The sequence below is a fragment of the Podarcis raffonei genome, chromosome 5 (genome assembly GCF_027172205.1).
Source record: "Podarcis raffonei isolate rPodRaf1 chromosome 5, rPodRaf1.pri, whole genome shotgun sequence".
Lineage (NCBI taxonomy): Eukaryota > Metazoa > Chordata > Lepidosauria > Squamata > Lacertidae > Podarcis > Podarcis raffonei.
Genome location: NC_070606.1, coordinates 22,882,323 through 22,893,496, shown reverse-complemented (window position 1 = coordinate 22,893,496; position 11,174 = coordinate 22,882,323). Strand labels below are relative to the sequence as shown.

The following is an 11,174-nucleotide window of genomic DNA, read 5'->3' as shown; positions in this document are numbered from 1 at the left end:
TGAAAGATCTGACGCATTGTGGGTGGGGGGGAAATGGTGCCACAAAAAATGGCACCAGTTGTGTTTTTTTTTTTTCATTTTGTTTTATGCAGAATATAGTAAAAGGGGAGCTTCTGGTGCAATTTCTACTGGAAAATATGGTAGCCACAACCACAGCTCCCAATGGGACACCCCACAAGCATCACCCAATCATGCTATGTGATGAAGCTGAGGCTGTAGCCTTTTGAAAAATCTGGGTCTTTAATAAGGTCCCAAGCATTAACTGGTAGATTTAGCTGAATAATTGGAATAGTCTACTTTTAACAAGTGAGGGTCAACTTTGGTTAGCAACTCTTGGAGTTAAGACAAAACTTGTTTGTTTGTTTCATAAAAACTGTTTTATTTTGGTGTGTTACTGTTAACAGTGAATTTAAAACTATGGTACCACTAGTTTATTAAGTTGTTAATCTTATACTTCCACTGGTATCTTGTTTTGGGTGTTGGTAGCAGATGAGCCAAATATAGTGCATTAATGAATCAATCTGTTAAAATGTAGGTGATTAATGTGTTATTTCCAATATTGCAAGAATCTTGTGTAGCAAGATTCGAGTCACCCAACCCCTTCTGTGCTGGGCATGGTCTCCATGAAACACGAAACTCCTGGTTTTTCTCAGGGGGCCTGAGGAAGAACAAGAAAGTACATTTAGATGCATGCTATTTTATTTTATTTTATTTTATTTCGAAAGATTTATGGACCACAAAGTCTTTTAAGTGCAGGCCTGTGCCAGCTGACATACTCTAACTGGGAATGGAACCTCCCTACTTTCTATTGCCTTCTTCTGTGTTTTTATTTATTGCCTCGCTATCTGGGAGCAAGGAGAAGGTTCTCAGCAGTCATGTGTACCTGTCAAACTCTCTTCTGGAGTCCTGTTAGCCTTCTCTTTCCACTGAATGGAAAAGCCTTTGCCCCTCGATCAGCTGGTTGTTGTTTTTTTAATGCAACTGATTATATAGTATTATTCTGTGAGAAATTTTATTGTTAGTGTATTTCATTGCTGGTTTTAATGAGAACATTTTATAGGTCTTTATTTCATTTTAAACTAGTGAGAAGTGCCCAGCACTGCTGAGGAATTCAAAGAAACAAACAAACAAGAGTAAGGTTTAAATGGCTAGTGTAATGTGCGAGATTTAGGGCTGTGTGGTTTATGTGTTTTAGGGCTCTATGCTGACCCATGGAACATCTGACATGGTTCTGAATCAATTGGGAGGAGCTAATATTATATTAGGGCTGATTTGGTCTGCCATCTTGATTTCTAACGGTGCCCAGTGTCAAAAGATAGAGGAAGACCACCACCTCCACCTCAAGAACCCTTGATCTGCGCTTGGTGACTGTATCTTGAGAGACATCCAAATTGGTGCAGGTTTGAACCATCCTGCCAAACTGGGCAACAGTATCTTCAAAACAGGTTTGAACCATCATGCCAGATTTGATGAAGGCCAATCAAATTAGGTGGCAATATATTCAGAGATGTTCAAATCAATGCACTTTGGACCCACTGTGTAAAAAGGAAAAGGAAAAGGCGAGGTCACATCAAAGTCATTTTTCGTTCTGCCATCTTGACTGAAAGTGGTGACCATCCATCCAAACTTCAACAAAGACTGCCGCCGCCACCACTGGAACCCTAATGCTGAGTTTGGTGAAGATATCTTGAGAGGTGGCTGAACCTACACACAAAAATAATAATAATAAAATGTGTGAACTCACACCAAAGTGATGTTTTGGCCCACCACCTTTATTTAAAGCAGCTGGCATACAAAGTGTGTTCTCCCTCATAGAGAGCACGTGTTGCAGTGGGATCTGCCAGGCCACCCCTCTGTTGCCAGGCAGGGCTAGTAAAGTTGGCCTGTGGCAACGATTGGATGGTGGGGTTGCTGGGGCAAAGACTCTCCTCCCTGGAAGAGTGGGGAGTGGTTGTGGGCGGGAGCCCGAGCTCCGCCCCTGGCCGGGGGCCTTAGCCCCCGCCCCTCACCTGGCTGGCGCCCACGCCCACCGGAGGCAGCCAACCAGGTGACTCCGGGGGGCGTGTTTGGCAGCTTAATGCTGCGGCTCCAGCTCCGCCTCCTCCTCAGTCGTCGTCGTCCCGCAGCGAGTCACCCACCCTCCACTCCCATTTAGCTCAGGGTCTAGGTTTTTTGGCCTTGCTATGGACCTTAGGTTGGTCGCCCCGGTTGTCTGGGGGGCCTGGTAGGAATTTTTCCATTTGGCATTAGGCTTTTTGGTTTTTTCGCCTACCTCGTAGCAATCGTCACAACTTTTGTGGTATTGGTGGGTAGGTTAGGCATTGGATTCATGTGTGTCAAGGGCTAGGTGTGGCCATCGCCTATGCTATCTACCGTGGGTTATTCCGTTAAAGGAATCTGGCGGTCGTGTATTCTGTCCGATGCTTGCTTGGCGGGAGGCCATGGCACGACCCTCGGTGACATCAGGGGTGAGCCTATAGTTGGATTAGCATCAACAGGCTCCACCTACTGTTGAATAAACCCACCTCCTATAGTCATCCAATGCCTAAGCCAATACCTTTTCACTGCTGTAATCAATAAAGTTGTGGCCTTTTCTTGCCCGTTAACCTTATATCATGTGTCCTTGTGTGTTTATTTCACATAGCGGGGGTCGGGCCCTCGATCCACAATTTCTATGTTGTCAATTTGGTGGGAGGGATCAAAGGTTTTATACTCTGTGCAGGCAGCTTGGAGCTTTCTCTTTCGCTGCGTGCACCGGATCACCCGCCCGCCCGCCCTAATTTCAGGGTGTTTTTTTCGTGTTGACCTTCCTATGCCTGTCATGGGGTCATCTGCCATTTGGGCAGGGGCCTGGTAGGAATTTTGTCCATCTGGCTGATTGGCTGAGCCATTTGGTTTTTGCCTACTGCGTAGCAAATCGTCACAACTTGTAAGGTTGCAGTTAGGCATTGGTTATCAAATTGGTTGGAGGAGGGGTAAGGATTGGCTGGGCCTGCCCATCCAATGCTGCTGCTGAAAGGGAATTCCGTTAAAGGAATACATGGGCTTGCCATGTTTTGTCTGAATCCCTGGAATGGGGCTAGGGCTGGCAAGCCCCGGGGATCATGCAGGGAGAGGTGAGGGCCTGTGGCTCAGCTCCATTTCTTCCCAATATTGTTTTCCCTTACTGGCTTTTGCTGGAATCCGGAAGTCAGTTCTGTCCCCAGGCGGGGGGACAGCTAGTCTTAACCAATCCCTAAGCAACCACTCACATTTATGTATTTTAATAAAGTTGTGGCCAACATTACGCCAAAACCCTTAAACAAAAATTCTGTGTGTGTTGTGAGTCATTTGAGGGGTGGTTTGGGGACCTCGACACGCAAACATTGACAAAGACCACTTCCCTCTCCTCAGAAACCCTTGTGCCATGCTAGGTGACAATATCTCAAGAGGTGCCTGAACCCATAGAGAGCAGACAGACAGACAAACCACTTTCCAAAATATATAGCAGATGATTATTTTAATGAGGGTTCCCCCCTGAATTTTATGTATTATTGTTAACCCCCTTAAGCTGATAGGATGATAGGATAGGATAGGATGGGTGGAGTATAAATGTGTGAAAAAAATGCATAAATAAAAACACAAAATAGACACAAAAACTAACAGTGTATTCCTCACACCACAGGTCAACAACTAAGCATACTCACTTAGACTGCCTTGCCTGAGCACATGATGTGTGTGTGAGGAGAGAGAGAGAGAGAGAGAGAGAGAGAGAGAGAGAAGAAGAAGAAGAAGAAGAAGAAGAAGAAGAAGAAGAAGACAAGAGAGTAGTATTACACACACAAAAATTATATATATATATATACACACACACACACACACACACACACACATATATATATAATATTTTATGAAATTTTCTAATTTACATTTCAAAATATTCATTTAAACACCCATGGTTCATTTTACATACCATACATCCCTGCATATTTTACATTCATTAAACCATTGTTACATCCATCAAAACTTATTTACACTGTTGAATTTATCTTAATGCTACCAGCGTTTTTAAATGAACACAATTTTTACCCATATATTCAGTAAACATTTTCCAGTCTTCTTTAAACGTATATTCTTCTTGTTCTATTATTCTACATGTTAAATCTGCAAGTTGCGCGTATTCCATCAGTTTAAGTTGCCATTCTTCTTTGGTTGGGACCTAGCTCGTTTTCCATTTGGGGGGTAACAAAACGTGGGCCGCAGTAGTAGAATACATAAATAACCTTTTCTGACACCTGGGAATTTCCCTCCAAATTATCCCCAACAAAAAGGACTCTGGTTTGGGTTTGGGGTTTTTTTGAAAGGTACGTTTAAACATTTTTTTTCCTAATTCATTATATATCATTTCCCAATACTATTTTACCCTTTTACAAGTCTGCCACAAAATTTGCTTTAGAACTTCTGTGTAGATCTAGAAGAAGAATGCACAGTTATTTTGAAACACCCAGGAGTAGGCTTCAGCTGCATTTTACGTCATGAAAAAAAAAATCCCTTAAAACATCCCTTTGGCCATTCTTAACAAAAAAATATTTCAAGCCAAAAATGCACAATGTCCAACCCAGAGCAATTCTCCCCCTTTTTCATTTCTTGTCCAGCACTGCCTCATCACACCCCAAGCTGATGTCATGAAGTACACTTGCCTGATGGTTAGGCCGTATTAGACTCCTGGAGGTCACATGAGCAATTGACTATATCTAGTGGTTTGAACAGTTTGAACAGTTCCTGGGTTTGGGCACACTTCTTTCTCCCTCCTTCCAAGCCACTCTACCCCCTGATGACATGGTCCCACCTACCCTGTTTGCCTGGATATTTTCTCATTTGCTTGGTGGACTTGGAAGCCGGCCACAGCCGGCACCAAGAGCTCAGCAGCTGTTGAGAGATCAGTTGTGACAGAAGCCTGGGTGTCCATCCTAGGCTTCATTTGTCATCCCCAGAGCCGGATTTACGTACAGTGGTAACTCGGGTTACAGACTCTTCAGGTTACAGACGCTTCAGGTTACAGACTCCGCTAACCCAGAAATAGTACCTCAGGTTAAGAACTTTGCTTCAGGATGAGAACAGAAATCATGCTCCGGGGGTGCAGCGGCAGCAGGAGGCCCCATTAGCTAAAATGGTGCTTCAGGTTAAGAACAGTTTCAGGTTAAGAACGGACCTCTGGAACAAATTAAGTACTTAACCTGAGGTACCACTGTATAAGCTAAACAAGCTATAGCTTAGGGCCCCACTCCCTTGGGGGCACCTCCAAAAAATAAAGGAAAAAAATCTGGATGTACATTTCCAAAATACAGTGGTACCTCGGGTTACAGACTCTCAAGTTACAGACACTTCAGGTTACAGACTCCGCTAACCCAGAAATAGTACCTCAGGTTAAGAATTGTGCTTCAGGAAGAGAACAGAAATTGCGCCATGGTGGCACGGCAGCAGCGGGAGGCCCCATTAGCTAAAGTGGTACCTCAGGTTGAGAACAGTTTCAGGTTAAGAACAGACCTCCGGAATGAATTAAGTTCTTAACCCAAGGTACCACTGTATAAGATAAACAAGAAATAAAATAAAACCTGCATACAGCAACAGTGTTTTGTGTTGTGTAGGCTCCTATGATGTAAGTAATGGGCCCTGCCTGCTAGCCTGCTCACTAAAATATCACTGGTTTGCTCATTTCTATATATAGGGTGCCTACATTCTGCATGGATTGGTTGCATGGCAACATGTGCAAATGGCTTGAGATACCTATTAGCTCCATAAATTACCATATAGCATGTATTCAACAACAAAAAAGACAATTTGTTGTTGACAAAGGACAGCTGGACATATAAAGGACCCCATTACCTTCAGTAGCTTAGGGCCTCATCAAACCTAAATCTGGTCCTGGTCATCCCCCACCCCAGCAGGGCTTACAGGGGTCCAGATTTGGCCCCAGTGTCCTTACATTGCAGAGCCACTGGCTGCTTCACTTCATCCTCCTTCTTGGTCAGCTGTCCAGACAGCTGCACCACAAAAACATTTATGGGCTCTTCCCTTTTTCAAAGAAACCTGCTTGCTACCAACAGATGGAACTGTATGCAGAAGGCATGTTTGCCACGTTTTCTGCTAACATTTCATGTTGCCGTTCTAAAAATGCAGCTACTTAAAATCAGAAGTTAAAAAAAACCCACAACTGTGTTAATATTAATTGTAGCAGATGGGATTGAGAAGGGCAGAAGGGAGGAGAAAGAGGCTGATTTCAATCGCTTTTAATATGTTTTAGTTAAAAATAGGCCTGTGCCAGCTGCAAAGTATTCCATGCCAATTCCCTCCACCTTTATGTGAGAAATTTCTGTCAACAAGTTCCCATGGGGTGGGGGGCTACCAGGAATAGTAGGCAGCTTTTGTACTTTCAGCGAAGGTGAAATAAAAAATGCTGGTTTTAACAGACTTTTTTTTTAAAAAATGCTTTAAAAAAAAATTCCTGCATAAAACCAGTAATTCACAAATTGTGTGATGGGGACATTAGTGTGTCACTGCTAGAGAAGTGCTAGTGTACCCCAAATTATATTTTTTAAAAAATGAAATTATAATGAAGGCTATGGCAGAACCAAAATCTTGCTAAAGGTAAAAGGACCCCTGGCCATTAGGTCCCGTCGTGACCGACTCTGGGGTTGCGGCGTTCATCTCACTTTATTGGCCGAGGGAGCCGGCGTACAGCTTCCGGGTCATGTGGCCAGCATGACTAAGCTGCTTCTGGCGAACCAGAGCAGTGCACAGAAACGCCGTTTACCTTCCCGCTGGAGTGGTACCTATTTATCTACTTGCACTTTGACATGCTTTCGAACTGCTAGGTTGGCAGGAGCAGGGACTGAGGAACGAGAGCTCACCCCGTTGCGCTGATTCGAACCGCTAACCTTCTGATCGGCAAGTCCTAGGCTCTGTGGTTTAACCCACAGCACCACCCGCATCCCCAAAATTCTTGCTAGAGATTGTCTAATAATGCATCTCTTTGTGAATTGCAGCTCTGGTTGTACCTCCTTCAGCCTCCTGTAGAGTTATCCCAATTCTTCATCTAATGTATCTGGATCACTCAAAGAACTCCTAATACAGATATGAAGCAAAGGTATTTGCTTTTGGAGAATGCTGTCTATTGTGCCTCTTTGTGAGTCACTGATTTGAGCTTACCTCCTTCTTATATCAGAACAGTGACTCATGAAGAAACTTCTCTAAGGGTGTCTAGTTTTCACTCTTACAAACTCTGACAGTAAACCTTTGGTGGTGGTGGGTGGGTGCTTGTGTATGGATGGGGAGAGGGAGATAAACTGAAAGAAGATTTTCAATATGCCAAAATGGCATTTTGGGGTGCAATTCTGCCAGATACAACCCCCTAATATTTGGAACAGAATTTAGATGGCATGGAATTCAGCCACGTTCCCAATTTTAAATCCTGCTTATTATTTTTGTGCAATAGCTCCTTATTTGCATGTCAACGGAGGTTTGTGTGAAATAATTCACAGATGCACGTTATATATTTTACAGTAGCTGCTAGTTAGTTAGACTTATTAACTAGAGGGACTAGTTAATTAGACTTATTAAGAGGGATCGCGACATGCTAAGGGACTAATTTGCAGACATTGCTTGTTTTGCTTAACAGAGCTGAGGGATGATCTATATTTCCCTTCTGGAAGAGGCATGATCAGAGGAAAGAACTATATAGGCTAAAATTCTGCAGAAGAAGTGTTGAGGGTGCTTCCAGAAAGAAATTAAATATTGTAAACAGGTTAGTGACAGTTCACAAATGGGTTATTGGTAATGTTTTCCCCCCTTCCATCTTATTTCATTTTCCTCAGCTTAAATGTGGATAAAATACGAGCTAACATTTTGATGACAAAAATGTTGTGTGGATGTTTCAATGAACTTGTATGCCTGAGGAGCAGCCATCCCACAATAAAAACTTGTTTGGAAGCACCTCAAGAATGGAAGGAAGGACTTGTCATTTATTATATGCTTCCCACTTCTTGAGCAGAGCTCATTTCAATTCTAGGCCAGGGGGTGACATCATGGGGTATTTTAAATCAAGAACTGTGTGTGTTTAGGATGGGTGAATCTGTCAGTTTTGGCTTTTCTTATTTTTTCTAGTTTTAAGTTCAGTACTTCATCTTTCCACATCAGTATGCCTTTTTAAAAGTCCTTATGAAAATTTGTCAACAGCTAAAGAAATTTCCAGATCTACTAGTTTTTATGGTCACCTAAGGTAGGCTTCTCGCAATATGTAGTCTTGTTCACAGGCATGTTTATGACCTAACCAAATTATAGGCAGTGAAAAATTTGGAGGACAAATGAATGGATGTTTTTAACCGACCAAACAATTTCTTATCTTTCTCACCATTCAGTGTCCAAACTTGGTGTTCATACCTGGTCAAACATGCCACGTGGTACCAGTTCTGCAGATGAACCTCTGCAAAAATTACCATGTGTTAATTGGGGCCAATTAAAGCTAATAGTTAAAACTCTTTGAATTTGCATGGATAATTTTGCCTGTTGGATACTACAATTTTTAATGGAAAGCTGAGGCAGACTATATTTCAGCTAGTGTATTAAAAACAACCCAAAAGAAATCTATATTACATAGTTCTGCAAAATAGGGTCAGCCAAAATTTTTAAAAGCACATGAAAAGACAGAAGTGATTAAAGGAGGTTATGAAGTAGTTGATTAGCTTGTGCTGGTAGTTCATATATTTCTGAGTAAACATGCATAGTCCATCCCACTCTATTCTCTCACAGTATACTGAAATCTCACAGAGAGGGAAATTGTTTTTTTTTTTTTCTGGCAATGATGAATTAAAATTTTAAATTGGGCTTGGAGACATTCTTTTTTCTGAATGTGTGTCCCTATGAGTTGTTTCATTATATTAGCATGGAGCCATCCGGTTTGGAGACTTCTTGTGGCATCTAGACTGCCTACCTACAACAAAGTAGTAGTAATAACAGCAACAACAACAATTTATTTATACCCCACTCATCTGGCTGGGTTTCCCCAGCCACTCTGGGCGGCTGCCAACAGAATATTAAAAAAAGGATAAAACATCAAACATTAAAACTTCCCTAAAAAGGGTTGCCTTCAGATGTCTTCTAAAAGTCAGAAAGTTGTTTATTTTCTTGACATCTGATGGGAGGGCATTCCACATGGAGGGTGCCACTATCGAGAAGGCCCTCTGCCTGGAAGAAAGCAGACAAAACACATCAGGAAGCAGACAAAACCACATCCTTTTAAACGTGTTTGAAAATCCTTGCAAGAGAGACGAGAAGGATTAGGCAGGTGACAATAAGTTTTCCCATTAACAAGAGACTTCATGCCTAAATTTGACTCACCTGTGCTTAATTCATTCTTAACGGCCAAAGTAACCCCCAAACCCCCCATCTTGTTAATTTTTCAAGTTTTGAAATTCAAAATAACTTCATCTGTATCACTCATTTCAATTTTTGCTCTGATGGGGAGGCCTGATCAATAGGATTCATCAGTGAGCCACCTCCCCAATAGGGATGCTTGAGTCCTGGTACGAAGTGAGCTGATTGGCATGTCTTGGAGTAAGGTTCAGACTGGAGCTGAACTTGTTCTCCAGATTTCACATTTTGCCAAAGTGTTTAAAATATGTATTTTGAGAGAATGTGTATTTGAAAAGCCTCTCCTCCTTCCGGAGGGGAGGGATTGTGAGCGGAAGACGATTCCCGCGTCACGCAGGGGGCAGAATGCCCCCTGCCCTCTCATCATCGCTGGAGCGCCACACCTCCCAGTTGGGCACCCAATCGGGTGCTGCCGCGGGGGCGTGGTTTAGCCGCTCAAATGCGGCCGCGCCAGCTCTCCCTGCCATTGTGCTTCAGATTTTTCCATGAGTCAAAGGCTCCTACCAGGCCCCCTGGGCAACCAGGGCGACCAACCATGGGTCCATAGCAAGGCCAGGCAAGAAGCTATGCCCTAAAGGGAGTGGTGGGTGGGTGACTCGTGCCCAACTGGGAGGCGTGGCGTGCCAGCGATGATGAGAGGGCAGGGGGCAGAATGCCCCCTGCGTGACGCGGGAATCGACTCCCGCTCACAATCCCTCCCCTCCGGAAGGAGGAGAGGCTTTGTGATTCAAGGACCTGATCCCCGTTTGGGGAATGAAAACACGTGGACACAGTATATTAGGTTAATGGGCAAGAAAAGGCCACAACTTTATTGATTACAACATGTGAGAAGGTATTGCCTTAGGCATTGGACCACAGCAAATTTTACTCCACCCACTCGGAGAGGGGTGAGTCTGATGAGGGGTTAACCACCCGTAGGGGGAGCCTGTTGATGCAAATACAACTATAAGCTCTCCCCTGATGTCACCGAGGGTCGTGCCATGGCCCCCCGCCACACAGGGCATCAGACAGGATCCACGACCGCCGGATTCCTTTAACGGAATACTCATAAATGAAGGGGTAGCTGATGGCCACAGCTTGCCCTTCCATATACCAACAACACATTCCAATGCCTAACCGCCACCCGAGCCCAAGAGGCTCGCCACCAATACCCTCACAGCTGCAACCAGGGTCCTCGAATCACAACTATGTTGTTTGTGGAATATGTTTTAAGAAGAAGAATTTTAAAAATATATTTAATGTACATTTCTGTGTCTGTTTAAAGGAAAATCCAGGCAGATTTATGAGGAAATGGGATTGGTAAACATGCAGAAATGCCATGGACTGAAAATGGACTGATTCATCCATCCCTGTTTCCAAGGTTGAAGATGTCAGTCAACTTTTTCCCCCTATGTACTTTATTTACAATCATCCCTTTATGGCATCTTTTCATTGAACATCAAAGAACCCATTTTCACTCTTTTAAACAGAAATAACAGATTTGGCTGTTTAAACACTATGCTATTAATTACTCTATGACAAATCTCCATTTTGCTTTGATGAAACAGTTCATATCTATATCCGTCCCCTACCATCTTTCACAATACATTTTATTCTTCATTTGGGACAGTGAAAAACTCTGCAGTTTCAAGCATTTGTGGCTTCCAGCAAAATTATGTCACTTGAAGGTTAATTACAAATGTCTTCAACTTTAAATGGAGAGATAATGTATTGCACATAAAATAATGGATCAAGAAAATAGGCATGTTAGCTGATTGAAACGCAGT

At 43.1% G+C, this 11,174-nt stretch overlaps 1 long non-coding RNA gene across 1 annotated transcript; it reads left to right on the top strand.

Annotated features, from left to right (window-relative positions):
* The first annotated feature begins 7,031 nt into the window (after nucleotides 1–7,031).
* LOC128413403 (uncharacterized) lies at nucleotides 7,032–10,782 on the top strand. Its single transcript, XR_008330327.1, has 3 exons — nucleotides 7,032–7,126; nucleotides 7,658–7,783; nucleotides 10,673–10,782. It is a non-coding gene; the product is annotated as an uncharacterized LOC128413403 (long non-coding RNA).
* Nucleotides 10,783–11,174: the final 392 nt, after the last annotated feature.